This window comes from Falco punctatus (assembly GCF_963210335.1).
Source record: "Falco punctatus genome assembly, chromosome: 7".
Lineage (NCBI taxonomy): Eukaryota > Metazoa > Chordata > Aves > Falconiformes > Falconidae > Falco > Falco punctatus.
The window spans coordinates 18,970,275-18,988,698 of record NC_137587.1 but is presented as its reverse complement, the minus strand read 5'-3'; the positions used below and the strand labels follow the sequence as shown (position 1 = coordinate 18,988,698).

Sequence of the window (18,424 nt, the reverse complement as noted above, 5' to 3'; positions counted from 1 at the left end):
TGAATACAATTTTGACATTTACTAATGTGTGAATGCTTATTACTGGAACTGGTTTTATATTTTTAATGCTGTATTTTAGCATACGATGTAAATGAATGCTTTAGTTTCCAGTGTTAGGCTCTCATGACCTTCTCAGAGTTGGAAAACCAAACTTTAAAACTCACTGGAAAACTGGTAGGCTTCCCTTCTGATTTATATCATGTTCACATCAAAACCCATTTGAGTGGCAATATATATGACTTTCTTCTCACTCATGACAGGAAGTGCCATCCTGGGCTTGAAACTCCAGATTAATCTTGTTACCAAAGACAGCAACTGATGAAATATTTCAACTCTTTTTTTCCTTAAAGAGAAGGGCATTTATCTAGGCTAGAGTAATCTTTTGCTCTAGTGAAGGAAGCACTTAATTAATGTGTGAAGCACTCATATGGCATGCATGGAATTAGAAGTGCTGAGATACATGATGTATAAACCACTCTTGTGTGCAACAGTTTAGAACTGGACAGAGAAATTAAGTCAGGGCTAGTGCAATTACCTGCTGAAATTGGTTCCTTCACAGCCTGTGCTGTACCAAGCAAAACAGAGTCTAACGCAACTTTTACTTCAACAACTGAAGACACTTATGGAATAGTTTCAGTTAGAAGGGACCTTGGAGGTCATCTGGTCCAAACCCCAGCTCAAAGCATGTGTTCGCAGAAACTCAAGAAACCAAATTAGACCCTTATGCAGAAAACAAACCAGAAGTTTTTTAGACATTTTAACTAAATACTGTTTTTCTTATAAGAAATTACTCCCTTTGCAAGAAAAACACATTTTTGAGGTCAGTAGATCTGTTTATATCTTATGTCATATGAGAACAAACAATGAGGGAGGAATTAGTAAAATTCTTAATACAAGAAACACAAAGTGCGAGATTCTTGAAAACAGCTGTTCTGCTATTAACATTCCTCAGACACTGAACAATTTTCAAAGTGGCTTTAAACCTTGCCAAGTTAATTGCCATTGTAGCTGGGTTGATGAGGGCAAAGACTATTGGAAATGGGGTCTTATTATTGTTCACATGGGTCAAATGAGGGCAAGTCTTAGCTGATCTCTGAACTACGAGGTTAAATGTTAGACCTGATCAGATTGTCAGGAAGGCAAAGAGGGCAACAGAGACAGAAAGAGCTGCTGGGTTAAGCGGCAGTAGTTCAACCATACTGTCTTCCGCACAGTTGCACAAATATAAACAATACAAAAAAGGGGGGAGCTTGGTTCTAAGGTATCATAAAATAACATCTGAGGAAAATCTGTTTAACAGACACAGGCCCTGTCTCTGAGAAGCTGGTATCAGCCATATGCTTTATATATGGAGATGCCTTTGCGCAACTAAAAAATCCTTCACTAATACTTGCTTTGATTTGTATTTAATAAGAATGTTTGCCACAGTATCTAAGCATCAAACAGTATAATATAAATATCATAGCATATGAGCTTTCAAAATAATTTAGGTGTTAATGACGCTTAATAAATGAATTTCTGATATGATCGACCAGCTGGGCCACTTAGCAAAAGTGATGGGATAGCTTAAAACCATGCTACCTTTACACTAAGCATACTTCAGAAAAAATGCAGATACAGTATGCTTGAAAGCAGAAATAAACATGAAAGTTTACGCTTGAAATTTCTCCAGCTACTTTCACATTGGTCAGATACAAATAAAACTGGGTGGCCCATGATTTTAACCATGGCTGATTTTGGACAATGGATATAAACGTCTCCGGTTCTGCTGCAGACAGCAGTTTATAAAGTGGGATCTGGGGCTGTGTTATCAGTGGGTATTTTGAACAGTGGATGTTGGACTGCTATGATGGCATTAATCTCATCTAACTTTGGCTATCTGAGATGTATATATAAGGATAATCGTTTTAGTAGTCTACAGTCAGGCAAGAGACATACACAGCTCCAAAGAACAAGTCCCTCAAAGAACCTCTAAGGGTTTCTGGTGGTACCCACTGAGTTCAACTGAGTATCTGAGGCCATGGCCCTTATTTTTAGACTTTTAAAGCCACATGAAATGAAACTAACACTGAATCTATAAGATTGTTTGTTTGTTTGTTTCCTTTGGACAACAGAGACTTACAGGACAGTGCCCCAGACTTGAAAATGTGTTTTGCTTTTACAAAAGTATGTAGTCTTACATGTTATTATAGTCTGCTAAAAAAATTCCTAGGGTCTATAGCATGGATCCAAAACCTGGGCCAAAAAAGCCATTGGTGTTGGTCAAAGTATTGTCTGTAGAAAGGAGATGAAGAATGCATGTGATTGGAAGGATTAATAAAAAATTGTGAAGAGGCAGAAATGCTGTACAGGTGAAATCTTTCAGGGTAGAAAAATGTAATGACCTCTTTGTTGGCCATGAAATGTCACTTGTTCCACAGTACTAAGTTAAATTTCTACTGGTAATACATTGTCGATTGCCCACTCCATGTCAGAACTTCAGGATTTAGTTTGAAATTTTTGCTTCTACTCTAAAACTATTACCATAAACATTCATTTTACTGATGTTTACCAGTGTTTCATCCTTTACAGATACTTCTATGAAAGAAATAGACTCCCTATGTTAATTGATGTTTGTAATTAGTAGTTCCACTGCACAGGAGACAATAAGATAAAACTCAGGAACTAAATAATTCATTAGTCTGTTAACCCTCAAAGCTACGTTACAGAGTACTGTTTTGCAAATGTATTTTGAGCAATTTTATTCTCAAACTGTCTACCTAGTACAGATACCTGAAAAGTATAATTAAATTACAGGGTAAGAATGACAGATGTTCAGATTCTTGGTTCTATTAGGTTTGTTTAGGGCATATTTGACATTTTAATTTATTGTGAATTTGTATTGGTCCATACCATAGCAGTGGTTTTCATGAACTGCCTCTGTACCCAGGACAGGTCTTAGTTACAACTGCTAGGAAAAAAAAGCACAAAATTTTAATCATAATCAAATCATCAGCCTACTCAAAGCTGCTAACATATGTTTATTAGTGAAAGAGAAGCAGTGATTTGTATTTAATAGGTTATAGTCTGTATCATAAACTGACAGCCACTCAGGTAAAAAGGTATAAGCACTTTTTTCAACAGACTCTTGTGTAATGCACTCTTCTCTGTCTCATTACAAACATTACATTACCGACAATCTGAGACCAACAGGCACCTTGTTCCAGTTGCCGCTGCCAGAGAGCTTTTTGAAAACAGCTTTAACTTCTCGATGCCTTAGGACAAGGACCCTCAAAACAACCATTTGTTATCAAGGAAATTTCTACTGATAACATAGCCATAGGAATATATTATTAATCCCTCATCATCTTTCTTGTTTCCTTTTCTTGTTTACCAGTCTGAACTCATGTGCAAAACTGTCATTTTTGGAGCTTCTATCAGTCTAAATCATTTCAACCAACAATCAAGCATACAAACTAAAATAATTTTGTTTCATCAAAAGGAAAATAGTTACTATTACTAAGGAAAATATTACTGACCCTGATTAACTTCAAGATGAGCCTTAGATGGCTTCAGTTGGACCCAGTTTCTATTTATTGGCTTTATTACTCAGACAGACATCAATATTTTGTGAATATCAGATTGTTTTTAACTGCCGTTAAAAACCACATAGTAAGCCAGCATTGTTTTTTATTTATTTTCTTGATCTGTAAAAGTCAAGGACACATTTTTGCATTAGAAATATTCATTCAACCATTATGAAGTAAGGGAAAGTGGATATCTGCCTCCAGTTATTAATGTAAAGCAGAAGACTGGACGTGTTTCTTAGTTTTCCTTATGATTGATCAAGATATAGAAATAGACTTAATTTCTAGAGGAAGATTTTTTATTTCCCCAGATAAGTGCTTTTAATCAGAGTGAATTGGGAATCATTTTCTTGTCCTGCAGCATTTTCAAGTGTTCATAAATGTGCCTGGTTCTATACCCAGGCAAAACTGAAAGAGGGAATAAAAAAAGGATGTTTCACCCATCCATAAGCCAACACTATCCAAGCCACTGAAATACTCCCTAAGTACAAAACCTACTAAATTTCAAGTTCCTGATCCAAAAGACTATACCGGGTCTGTGCAGGCTTGGCAGGCCCTGCTTGCTGTGGGTCTAGCCTGGGGAGCAGATGGGGGTGCACCACAGCCCCTATTGAGCCAGTATGTGCAGGTCTCATCCTGTGCACATGCTTGGAGTGCTGCTAAGGGCTGAGCATCATCCTTAGCTCTGCCTCTCCAGCTGAGTCTGCCCAGGGGAGGCTTCCCTTGGTGTGGCCAGATGAAGCAGTTCCATTTTGTAGGACTGATTAAGCACTCTTGGAGGCAGAGGCTTGACCCTTCGGTGTCCAACCAGCACAATCATCTGTTTGGGATTGCAGAAATAGTGACATTTTCCAGGGTTGGAATTAACAACAACTCTTGCAAATCTCAAACAAGCTGCTGCCAAGAGTATTGGATGAAGATTCATTTTGTATATTCCTTTGTTGGACTTGGTTCACCTGGCTGCTCGACTTTGTGTATCTATTAATCATCTTAGCTTGCTTGGAGAACAACGGAGCATGTGATGCTGTGTAGAGATGAAGTACACTGCTCTCCACAGGGAGCAGGTTCCTTGGATGTGATGTGTTTGTGTCCACCATGTGACATGCTAGCCTAAAGTTAAGACTATTAGTACCACTGCAGACCAGCAGCCTGAATGATCATTTTCATCCTGAAAAAGAAATGTGTTTTCACACCTCCCTCCCTTTATGCTTGTGTGAGCAGCCAGCCTGATACTGAAGGACAGGCCGCATCCTCAGAGTTGTGTGAATTACCGTTTGCTGCAATCCCAGGGCAATCCAGATATCCAATTTCTGTGCTGATCCATTAGTCCAGAACAAAATAGTCACAAAGGCTCTGTTACACAAATGAACTACTTGCTACACATTGTTCTTTATAGACGAAGGCCTAGTCATGGAAGTGTCATACTGGGTACTACATCAGCATGACACAAAAGAAGAAAACATAACCTCAGAGAGTTTTGAATCCAATTGTGAGTCATAAAAACCCAAACCTGTAGAAAGGGGAGTGGAGTGGAAGCTACAGATCAATAGCATAAGCAAGGGGCTGAGCCTGTAAGCAGCCAAGCATTGCCAAACTTCACCCTGACCGTGGTGGCCTGGAAAAGCCCTAGAAGCAGCCTGGAGGAAAATAATGTCAGGCTTTTGCAAGCACAAGGGATAACCTTGAGAAAAATCATGCTTCTTTGGAAACATAGCAACATACAGTCATGAACAGAGATAACCAGGACCTGAAAAATACAGTGAATGAGAAGTCTCACAGTTCAATGCAGTGTAAAGGGAGGAATTGCAGAGGGAGCCAAAGAGATGGGTGATACAGGTAACGTAGGTGGGTGAGGGTATTATCTTTGCAGTAGGTAGGCTACTGTATTTTCAAGTCCCAAAAGAAAGACAACAAACTCACAAGGCTGAAAGAGTCTGGGTGACAGCTGCAGGTGTGCAGATGCAGAGGAAAGATTATCTTAGTAGTGCATAGAATGAAACTTAGACATGATCCGGATGTGAGAGTTCAGAGTGAGCTTAAAAGGATGAAATTTTGCATTGCATATGAACTTGCAATGTTTTTTTTGGAGAGTGATTTCTGTCCAGAAATTTGTCAAATTTTGTTTACTGTTATTACCAGGGCAGCCATTATCAATTGGAGGATGATATCTGCAGTGCATTTCAAAGCAGAAACATGCTGGGTTGGCAAACAGTGAAGAAGAATGCTAGGGTCTGTGTGTAAGGACGTGACAGAATGTTTTCAAGCCTTGACAAGACGATTTTCTTTGCAAATAGTAATAAGTAACAAGTGTGGATGATATTTTTGGTCACATATTAATCCATAGCTAAATTCTAGGCAATTTAATATTTTTAAAGCCTGGTAACAACAGGTCTACCTGTGTCACCTTCTGTAGACCTACTCAGTTTTGGACATAAATTCACTGAAACAATTCTCTGGAGTCATATTATCTGTGCTGTCAGAACAGATGTAAAGTAGTGCCTAGATTTCCTTACCTGGAAAGCCAGTTGGCTTTCTCAGCTGGAGAGCAAGTACAAGCCAACTTGCAGGCAGATCTAGCGATTAAGGAACTTGTGCTCAAGCGTGAGTTCAAACCTCAGGCTAAGATGACAGCACAGATGCAGACAGAACTAGCAGCTGGTCTCAGAACTCTGTTAACTTGCCACATGCTGAGTTTTGTCTTTGCTTAGTTCACTCTATGGTTTTGTCTGCTGCATTACCATGTTTGCAAAATGAGTGGGACTTAGTGAAATAAAGTTGGAGTAACACAGCAAGGAGCAGGATGCTCTTATCTTGGGATATTGCCTGTTGCTAATTTTTCATTTGACTGCTGATAATAAAAAATATGTCAATGCAAAATGACTCCAAGTCTGGGAAACTCCCTGGAACACCTGTGAGATGCACAAGACACCAAAGCAATAGGATGCTATGCAGCAGAGATACCGCTATGGTTTTCTCAGTCTTCTAAAATGTCAGGGATATTAACTGTCTGCATATGGTTAGTTCCATACCACTAGTGAAAGTGGGGTTTAATTATGTATCTCCACTTCTAGGCTATAACTACCACCTAGCATTGCCTCTCTGCACTACTTTGAATTTTTAACAGCAGTCTGGTTTCTCTGGGGGTTGCCTGTCTGCATAACAATAGCAAGAAAATGGTATCCTTTGCTGTTGATCCAGTTCCCCCCAAAACCCTCTTGTCATACACCTCCCAAAGACAAGGTTACTTTTTATGGAGGAAGAAAAAGATAGCGATGTATTTATAGGCCATGTTCAGAAATGTTTTGACATATGTAGGGTTTGACTCAGTTTAATTTTAAATCATAAACAAGAATCCAACTTCTTAATCATATGTATGGTTCCTTTTATTTTAATATTAGCACTTCAAAGTGAGGTCTCTAACACTTTGGAAGAAAATCGCACAACTTAAGATCTACATTTTATCTGAATAAGCATGACAGTCATCTGCAATGATGTATTGCTTATAGCAGCATTTTATATTTTTCATTGAATATTAACCAAAATTTATTGATTTTCTAAACAAGAGGCAGACTGTTAGTGTCAGGGACACTTTTGACTGCTATTATAATCCATAATTTTCCAGTGCAAATTCTAAAGGGACCAGCTGGTGCAATGCTCCACTTTTCCTGCTGCTTGAAACAGGGAAGAGCTGGTGACAAATGCAGGCAGAGAGGGCAGCTTGGGAAGCAGCAGTCATGACATGAGTCCAGAGCCCAGATGAAGGCTGGGAAGGGAAGCAGCAGACTAGGAGAGCAGAATAGACTTATTTGGGGAATTGCTAGACAGAGTGGTGCCATGAGGGGAAAAGGTGCCCAAGAGAACTGGCTGATTTTTAAAGAAAACTCTTTGAAAGCTCAGGAACAAATCATCCTGTTGCACAGGAAGTTGGGGGATTTCAGCAGATCTGCTTGGCTAAGTGAGGGCTTCTTAGTTCCTCAGTGAAAGAGATCTAAACGCAGCCTACAACTACCTGAAGGGGAGTTAGGAAAATGTCAGTCATATTCTTCTCGATAGTGGTAGTCAGCATAAGAAGAGGAAGTCAGCACAAGACTGAGAGGATCCGACCAACTAGGAGAAACTTTTTAACCAAGTAGCACAGCCCTAGATCAAGTACCCTGAGAAGAGGTGGCAATGTCTGTCCCCAGAGGTTTTCAAGATTTGACTAAACAAAGCCACAGCCAACCTGAACTAGGTTTGCTGTGAGAAGGAGGTTGGAATAATCAGCATTTTTATGATTTTAGAAATATCCTTGGACAAGTAAAGAACCCATTTCTCCACCTTTCTTGGTCGAGTCTTGAACCTAGCTGAGCTGGGAACCGAGCTGTTGAAGAGGGAATGGGAACATCCTTCTGCCTCCTTGGTTCTGAATGAGCGTCAGCACGGTGCGAGAGACTCAGCAGCAACTTACTGCCCAAGAGGAGGCTGGACTGAATGTGCAAGGAAGCAGACTGTCAGGGACTCTGGGGAGCTTGCTGGTAATTTTTTTGTGTGTGTGGAATAGTTGCATAGTGATTTTGGGCTCTGATGGGTCAAAATCCCCACAGATGCCTAAGTGTTTTAGTGTATATAGGCCAAAGCTCCTGCAAGGGCGAGTGGAATGACTGCAGTTCTGTAACTCACTCATTAGAGCTAGAAGTCTGAAGTCTCTGAGAAAAAAACACAAACAAAACCCACAAAAAAACCACAGCAAAAAACCCAAGGGCAACAACTATGTATTTACTTATTAGCAAAATTTTTAAAGGTTTAATCTTTCACAAAAAATTAACATTAAAAATGTTCTGTATGTTGCCTTTTGAAAACTGCATTGTAATTAGAGCTTCTCTCACCTGACAGCTCAAGCTTTTACTCCATTCAGTCTCTGGTTTCTGACCGTACATTCTTTCATTATTTGCAGTACTTGCTAATTAAGTGCTATCTGCAAACTTGGAAGTCTTTGCTTTCCACATCGCTGTCTACATTATATTTGTGTAAATATTTCAGATCTGGACCTCTAACACTGACTCCTGTCATCTACTACTACTGACATTTTAGTTTGAATACTTTCCATTTATGACTACAGTAGATTTCCTACTAATGCAGCCAAATTTATGTTTAAGCATGCCAATTTTCTTTCTCTCCTATGACTAGAGCAGAGGAGCTTAGTAGCAAGAATCAGCTGGATTTCATGCATTTTTTAAAATTAATCAAAATGGGGTTTTGAAGAAAGCTATGTGCTCTTTACCTCTGTTAAAAGTACTGATTGCTTCCAAAACATTTAAAACTGAATTTGTCTCACCTGAAATGAATTGCCTTTTATAATTTTTCTCACTTAGTTCACTATTCTAAAAACTTTTTGTGATACCTTTTCATGCTTAAGATCATATATCCTTTTACATCAAGGCATGTATAACTGTATGCCTCTGACTGCATACATACACAAGCACATATTTAGGATCTAATAATATTATTCAGAGGAAATAAAACTTTTTCTTTTTTCTTGGAAGTTCCCTATCCTTTAAGTGCATATCTTAAAAATTTTGAAATATAGAAATAATCTTACTTCCTCTAAAAGTTCCTACAGTGCAGGTGTGCCTGTGTATATGGCAACTGATCCATCAGCCTTCCTTTCAAACCACTTCAAGAATCTGCACATTCCTAAGGATCTGTGGTCTCCCAGAAAAGGTGCAGTTTTACAGATGGAGCTTCTTCATGTCTTTCTTTCGTGTTAAATATCCTTGTCTTGTTTATGCTTCTTGTTCAATGTTTGCCTCTAAGTATAATTTTCTTGGATACACTTTAACATTGTGTTTCTATATTTACATTACTGATGATTTATTTTGAACACCAAAGTTTATTTTATTATTTGAAGCAAGTATACCTAGTTTTCACCATGTAGGGATCTAAAATTCTTTAGAAGTACAGAGCAGTTTGTAATTTGCCACAAACAAAAATGGAAATCACTATAGTTATGAAGAAAGAGAATTATTTTTTATGAAGTGCCAAATACAGCACTTCACAGACTGTCCTGAATAGTGCATGAAACCTATCAGTAAAAAAAATTCTGCTGTGTAAGTACATATGCATACTTTACATATTGATGGAAATACTTTGGCACAGGATAACAGGATACTTTTACACAGCATTTTGAAAGAAATATCAGAGACAAAGCTCATTTAGAGTATTTAACAAGTGCAGTCCATGTTAAGCATTTCTGAAACATTCTGGCAAGCAAAAGTGACAAATTAATTATTTTCCTTAAAATATCTTTTAACAAACCAAAACCATGTTCCTGGAACTGTCTTAATATATAGTAATAATATACTATACAGAGAAAATAGATTTAATTGCTCCTTCTTTTTATTTCCAGAACAGAATCCTTTACACCTAATTCAAAAGCCAGTGTCTTGTAGGATTCTTGCTAATCAACATCAGCCAAATTTATATTCTTATGAATAAAAGAGTTTTTGTTTGTGATGGTTTGATTGTCAAGTATGCCATTTTATCAGCTAGCTGCCAGGCTGTCTCAAAAATTAAAAGGTAATTCTTCAAATAAAGAAGTTATAATCCCTGGAAGATAGGAAATCTTCACTGCACACCTCACAGTATATGAATTAGTTAGAAGCTGTATGAAATATGCTTGCTGCATGAATATCCTTTTTGTATCTCTGCTTTGGCAGGGCAATACAGTACAGCACTACTTCACAGTTCAGATGTTTCTATTGACAACATGGGATATAGTTACTAGATGGCAATACTGGGGCTCTGTCTACATGCAGTTGATCTTCTCAACTATTTTTTACTTTAAAAAAAAATAATCCCGTATGCTAAACTAAAACTGCAAAAAAAGGACATTTTTTAGACAAATTGGTGAGCTTATCTGACCCACAACAGCAGTATAGCTGCTGCAGGGCTCCCAGTGAGGAAGGTTAAAATATGAGGCTGGGCACATGGAAGCAGCATGATGGCCTCTTCAGTAACAGCACATAACCGCACACTGACTCTTAAGCCTCAACTGGAATGTCTGATCATGACTTACACCTAGATAAGGCTTTTGACTGTAATCCAAGTCTGTTTGCAGGGCTATTCCAGGCAAGCGTGGGTCTTGTGTATTTCAGCCGCTTCTAGTTAATACAAGGAGTGTGTCTTCTGCTACCTATTAGCTGCAAAAATATCTTAGAGAAAGGTGTGTGTCTGATAGCACACCTTACCCTATTGTTCTCCAGCCTGCTTATCTGGTTTGTACAGCTGTACACACTGGCTTTGGCAGGCAGAATTCCCATGGCTGTTAGCTATCAATAATCAACATCACTTGTTGCAATTACATGAAAACCCGTGGTCTTGTGGAGCTGTGGGACAGTTGTTCCCTAAGGCTATAGAGAAGTTATGTCTCTATACAACTCTCATATGATTAATTTAGTACTGTATTACATGCCATGCTTCTTGAACGTTGCATTGTGCTCTTTTTTTTTTTCCTATCAAAGAGCTATTCAAAGTAAACAGTGACCTCATCAATACTGTCTGAAATTTACAGTAAATGGAAATCTTCCAAAACCATAATAGAAACCATATTTCAACAGATGTAAAAAGCAAAATGGGGAGTGAGAATTAATTTGGATGAGACTGTTACAATACTTGATACTTGGCTTGGCTTTGCTCAACCTCATCTTTTTGCTAAGTACAGTATGTTTTTTTCATGTGAGAATCTAGATAAAAAAAGAACACGAAAATCAGCAGTGCAGTTTTTGCTGCAGCATTCATGCGTTGGTGAAGAAGATAAAAGTAATTTTACCCACAGAAGATAAAAAAAACAGAAAAAAGTTGGCCTGCAAAAGAGAGGAGCACAAGCAGTGTCATGATTGAGATTTTCAAAGCTGCATAGGTGTTTAAATACAATTTTTTATAAAGGCATTCATTAACCTGTTCATTCATGACCTTTAAAATTCCAACCTTTCAAAAAGCATGCAAGGATTGCTAGAACAGGAACAGAGCTGCTATTCAGACATTTTTAGATTGATCACAGCCCACAAGCCAAGTCAAATAAAAGATCCTATCAGAACATCTTTGTATTTCAGACAGCATTAAGCTGCAGGTGCTTGATTTCCATACAAGTCAGAGAAACACTTGTCTTTGTCCTGTTGATATATCTGGATTCCATTCATCCCTCAAACTCCTAGGAAACTGTCCAATCTGCAATCATTTTTCTTTTCTAGATAGAGAAACATTGACTTGATTTAAAAGAAAAACACCAGAGCATTACACTCTGATTAAGGATCTGCACATTCAGTGAGTGTTTAAAAAGCAGCACTTGCTTAAATAGTAAGCCTTTAGTGACTTGGATTCCTGCTGTCTTTTTTTTTGTTTTTCTTTTAACCATAAAATAACTTTTTCTTTTCTGTTAATCTTTGTAGTTTAACATTCATGTAATAAATTATAAGCCTTTCCTCTTGCAGCATTAATGTTTTCACATTAACGATCACATTAATGTGATTTCTATCGCATTATTAGAAATCTTTTATCAGAGTTGTTCATCATTGGTGCAATTCCCTGTCAGGGAATGCTTTCTGTTATGTAATGTAACAGTGCTTACACCCACTAGGAAAAAAATAAAAAAAAACATATAAAATTTACTAATGATGTGGTGCACTCAAGTGACACCCTCATTTTTAGCATTTTGCCTAACACCCTGATTTTCTTTTTCTAAGTTTGAAATATGGAAGCTTTAAAAAATTAAGCTGGAGAAAATCTTGTATAAAATTTATAAAGTCATGGTTGAATATACAATCAAAAGTGTATTTATGATATTTACATGTATAACTATATTAATATTTCAGTTGTGTATTTTATATCTAGAGGCCACAGACATTCTAGGTAGGTGAAATTTAGCCCTCAGAGTCAGAAGGATGTCTAGTAAGTATGCAATGGGTTTATCATATTTCTGAAAAGTGTGGCACCTTAAGAAAATTGTGGTCATTTATAGCACTGGAAGAACAGTATTTTGTTTGGTTTTGGTTTAAATAGTCATTAAAAATTGAAGAGAGCTCATTAGAACATGTGTGTTAGCTACAAGTCACGGTTTGCTTGCTGATGTTTTTAACATATTTACAGGCCACAATCTTTTGCAGATACTCCCCCTGCTATATTCTGTAGTCTTGAAGAAGACGCTAGTTCTGGTTCCAGTGACCTTTTAATTTTAGAATAAGATAAGAAACATTATTTCAGATGGTCAGAGAAGGGTGTACAAGAAAGTAAGATTGGACAATGTGATAAATAATTGGTTCTGCACAGCTGGCAGCCATCGTAGCAAAGAAGCCTATCAGTGCTTGTGTGTAAATGTGTATGTGCGTGTGTGTGCATCTGTTGGCATTATTTGCCAGAATCAATAGTATATAGTCTTCTAAACATTACTTATAGTCTTCTAAACATTATTTTCTTGATAGCCTGAAAAATACTAATATGCTAAGTGGCAAGCTTGTGATTCAGTGGAAGTGCAATTATTTTGAAGCTGCAAAGGTTCACATAACTGTCCTCAAATTACATTTTTTTGAGGATGGGGAGAATTCCATTACTTTATATGGGCCTCAGGGCATGAAGCCAAAAAGCTTTTTCTTTGAACAAATCCAAAATGGTTTAAGTATGTTGTACTTTATGTCCCTAATTCATGTTTTTCTGTATTTTTCTCTCCCCACCCCCAGCTAGCTGTATAACACAGGGTAAGTGCTCTTCTCCTGTGTATAGGGGGTCTGGAGGGGAGAGGTATGACAAGCTGGAATTCAACTTGACAGGTTTTGGTAAATAAACGTTTCTTACTTTTCCATTTTAGAGTCTGCATTGGTTCATCCTCTGGGGTGGCCTTTTTCCTCCCACTCTGCATTGCTGAGAAATTATATAGAAAGTTTCCCTTTTTTCAATCCTCTAATCATTGCTCTTTCAACAGAATGACTCACTGTTGCTCTGGATTCCCTGTGCATGCTATCACAGTTCTGTGAACAAACTTGCTCTTGTGTTAGCCTGACATCATCTTTATTACATTTCTATTGTCACTGACATTAAACAGGATGGGCCAAAAGAGTCTACCTGTGTCTCATCATTTCAGCAGCGCTTAGACATTATACTTCACACACTTTCTACCGTATTTCTCCTTTGAGACTGTTCCTCTTCCAGGAGGGAAATAAAGCTAGTAAGTCAAGAACTTCATAGCTATAAGACTTTTCATCTAGGTTCTTTTTGGATTTATATCCATCACATTTCAGCTCAGATAATCTCAGGGCACAGAGGCAATATATTTGTACTTCTGTTAACTTCTGTGGAAGAAAACATATTGTCCAAGTAACGTGATTCACAGTTAAACAGCTCTCATCTAATAAGGAGGACTGTTTTTATTTACTTCTGTCATCCCTGAGCTCCATCGTCCCTGCTTATCTGGAGTCCCATGAGGTACTATCTTGTGCAGAAACCAGCAGTTTCATAAAAATACAGTGTATTTTTACGGCACATTTTACAGTGTATAAAATACACTGTATTTTACTGTAAGGCAAGGAACCTCGCTTATTTTTCAGCTTCATTTGGGCTGCACTGGGATGCAAAATGTAGTTCACAAAACCTCCTCAGTGGTTCTTCACTGTGAACTTCTACAGTGTAGTGTGTTGGTCCTGTAATAATCCTGTGCTAGACAAAACCACTAGTCCTATGGTGATCGTCACTCTTGAGATCACAGCTCACTTCAAGCAGCTGAGAAAAAAGCTCATGAAAAACAGCCAGGTGATCATCTAAGAGAACTATAAACTCCTAAAGAATCTAAAAAGCAACTAGCTATGAAAGGTGTAGCAAAGCAATAGAACCAGCAGTTTGGGTGAATGGCAGACAGTGGGATTTACCGTCATTCCACCAAGGCCCAAGCTCACACCATCACCCACCTCTGCCAACTCTAGAGACACCTCAGTGCTTTGTGAGGTGGTTTGACATGACGTTGAAGAAGAGATGAATTGTTGTTAGGCATATTCTCTTTATCCATCTCAGGGATGCAACAACAGTTTGCTTGGGAGGGGAGTGTCTGAACGCCATGGAAAGTGCTCAGAGCCTTCTCCAAAGTCTTATGCTATTTTTTCTCTTAGTATCTTGAACACAGCTCCATGAGGAATTGACAGACTTAGTCACAGTCCTGCAGGGGAGTGGGTGCACTTTCCTTGGTAAGAGGGCATAGCTGCTATGTGAAAAGCAGTGGACAGGACAGATTGCTGTTCTTCACTGGGCAAGAATGGAAGGGATCACACAACATATGCCCAAGAGAGAGAAATAAAGTGTCTGGTGTGTGGGTACCTGGAGGAAAGGTATCTAAATGGGTAGAACTTTGTCTTTGGTAGCACTTCAGTAGTACAGCCCAACCAAATCTAGGTCTTTACTTGAAAGCCACAGTCTGCTCTGGCTGTCTGTTGACATTACTCTGGCAAACAGCTCTGATTATCTGCTCTCAGTTTGTTTTTCTGGGTGGGGTGCTGTTCCCTCCTCATGCTCCCTCCCCAATCACCTAGAAAGAGACAAGTGTGGCTTAGGGGGAAAAATATGTATGTGCATGTGAGGAGCACTGGGTTCTGATCCTGGCCAAGCAAGTGCTCGTCAAACATATGTGAGAAACTGCAAGCTAATGGGGCACTATTTTGGTTGGTCTATGTCAGTCTCTTGCAACTCTGACTGACGTCCCACACTGAGAAGTCTACAGTACAAGCAGAAATATGTTCCCACTGCGACCTTACATGTATTGGCCAACTCAGCAAGGGATGATTCTGTAACCTGCTGTTGCAGACAAGAAATTAGTGCAAAGCGCATTTCAGGAGAGCAGGTCCTGCAACATCCTGTACTGAGATGGATTGTGCCTTTGATATAGAGTGTCTTCTAGTACTCCGTGTTTTGCGAATGTCTGTTTTACCCCTAGTACACATCTCATATACATCATATGTTAAAACCACCATACATTAGCTTGGATAAGGGCTATGCAATAAAAAAAGCTTGCTTTTCTTTTTTTTTCTATTAAAATATGTGCCTTTCCAATCAGGAAAAAAAAAAAAAAGGTCCCCAAACTAACAATAAAATTGGATTCCTGGAAAAAGACAACAGATTTCAAGACAAGACACTTTTAATTGCCATGTTTATTTGATCAAAAAAAATCTAATCTATTTTTAAAAGTTTCATCTCAGTATTTTTCACTTTTTAACAAAAAAGAAAAAAAAAAAAGGAATGCATTAGGCAGTCAATGAGGAATTTTTCTGGGTATCCCAAAGATCTGTGTGCTTCATACTCTATTGTTCTTTATGCAATGTGTCAACAGCAATGAAACAAAAGGTTAACTGCATGGCCCCAAAGGCCAAGTCTTGCTTGCATGTTTTCAGTCTTCATCCTGCTGGGCCATGCCAGTTTTCTAGTTTGGGAGGAGGAAAAATATATTCAAATGTTCATAACCATCATTCTTAAATAACAATGAAGATTAAATTGGCATTAAGAGTTTATAAAGAGATGAGAATTAGTTTCACAAAATTTATGTTTAATTATTCTTGGTGCACTGAAACAGTTCTCCTTTGGTGCCACAAAAGATAAATTTCTGCCATATGTTACACAAACTACTCTGCATTACTAGGATTCATCTGCTGCCTGCCTGCCCTGGTCCAGGCCATTCTTATTACTGCTCCTGCTGCAGGCTGATACTATTTCTGGTGTGGTTTCTTCTCAGAATGCTGTGCCAGTGTGGAAGAGGTTAAAAGTAATTTTAACCTTCACTTAAGTTATGGGAAGTAATTCTAAAGCAAGAGGAAACGTGTTTGGTACTTTACATGGTTCGAAGTTGGGCTGAAGAGGACCAGGAAGGAGCCCCCCCACTTTTTCAACGCCCAAATGACAGCACTGTTGCTGTTACCGCAGACCATGCTACACACAGAACGGTAATCTACTTTACAGTAAAACACAAGTCTTTAATTACAAATGGAACAGACAGGAAAAGCTCTGACAAAACATTTTCTGGTAGGAATTTGACAGTTCAGACAGATTAAAATGTTTTTCTGAGACACTGGCATTTCCCTCTGGTTCCCTCAGAAGCCAGGCAGCTGGGGAGCTGCTCTGTGGCTAGGGCTCTGGCAACTGAAGGGTGCAGCTCTGAAGCAGGTCCATCAGGAGCAGCTTTCCAGGGCAATCCCCTTTCTACCCTGGCTCAACAGAGCTCAGTGCTTACAAGACCAATGCTTTGGGAAATCCTAGGGGATGACCAGCTCCCACAGTGAAGCTTCATTGCCTTCCACAGATGAAATAGTTGACTTTTGTTTCAAACTGGAACAAACCCAGATTTTGAAATATCAAAATCCTGTGTGAAAGTTAACTAGTTCTCTCTGCAAAGCTGAAACTATGACAACATACTTCCCATGTGTAGCACCTGCATGAAGATGTCAGTGCTGAAAAACTGACAGTGCTGATGAAGTTGTATTCAACATTTTGGGACACCAACATCTTGGCTATAGCGTGTTTCTTTACCTATTAGAGGTACAGGTCCTGTAGAGCTCCCTGGTGCTAGAAAGAATAAACAGAGTTGACACTGGATATTAGATGACATTTACTATTATAACTAGGAATTTTCTTGCATTTAAGGTTTTAAGATGCGACTATGTTGAAACATTAATAGTCTCAATGCCTTCGAAAATAATGACAATGTGTGGAATACATAAAGAAAGTACTTTTTGATTTTTTCAATATATAAACTTCTAATGAGATTCTTACATCTCATAAGAAATGACTCATTTTAAGTATCCTTTAACAAAAATATTATTAATTTTCACTAATATTTAAGGATAAATTTTCATTTATCAATCTCCAATGTGCAGTGTAAGTTGAATTACTATTGAATAATTTAATTGAAAAGAATTCAATTCTTTTTTCTCAATGTTCAGGTCAAGTTGTGACATATTCTCAATCTGCTGTTCCCCTGAGACTGAACACAGCTACACTCTCCTGCTTTACCCTACAGATGGCTGTGTCATAACACAGAAAGATCCTAATAACCTTCCAAGCTGAGTGTTGAATGTAGGAAGGCAATGTAGAGGGAAGGAAGGAATGCCTTGGTCGGTGGCCACTGTGTGGTGGTGGAGGTCTCCATACTTAGGCTGTTTTTCAACAGATTGCACATCGCTGATATTTCTGCAAATGGGCTAAATTGATACAAGGAGTCTTGTAGCACATAAAGGACCATAACTTTATGAAAAAAGAAATCTTAAATCACTCTATCAAATGTGGGAGAAATTCCCTACAATTTAATTTCTTAAAATTTAGTTTTGTGGAACAATTCTTTGAAACCTGTAGGAGGAGGAGATCCCTCTGTACTAAATACTTGCACCTGACTTTTTAAACTTAGTCTCCAAACTTTAAAATTTGTTCCTGAATATATCTGGTCTGTGTTTGAAGAGTACCACACCTTAGAGTAGTTCCTGTTCATTAATATTTTTTTTTTGTTACTTAGTGTTGCATCTTTATACATCTGTGAAGCCTCAGGCTAATGCCCTGTGCTGCATGTGTCTTTGCATACAAAACGGCTTATAAAAGATTCTTACCTACAAAGCCCGTGGGAATATGATGAAGCAATCAAATGTATTTTCTTGCTAATTCAACAAAGCTGCTGTGCAGTTACACTGAAATATATCAGTTTTCACAGCATTCTCTGGATGGAGAGATGTTTTGTTGTATGCAACTAAAACGTATGCCTCTAAACAATACTACATTGAAACAGCAGCTCATGAACTTTTGTGCCTTCACTTTTTGGGATACTCAGAAACTTTCTGGTTCCCAGAACAATTTCTTTCCATGGTAAC

The 18,424-nt window shown here is 38.3% G+C and overlaps 1 long non-coding RNA gene across 3 annotated transcripts in view; it reads left to right on the top strand.

Annotated features, from left to right (window-relative positions):
- The window catches only part of LOC308067526, a 163,323-nt gene that overhangs the window by 116,621 nt on the left and 28,278 nt on the right, over positions 1 to 18,424 (top strand). For all 3 annotated transcript variants that reach the window (XR_013929632.1, XR_013929633.1, XR_013929634.1), the window contains one exon: positions 1 to 18,424. This exon is cut by the window's left edge; it is cut by the window's right edge and continues 28,278 nt beyond it. This is a non-coding gene — a long non-coding RNA (uncharacterized lncRNA).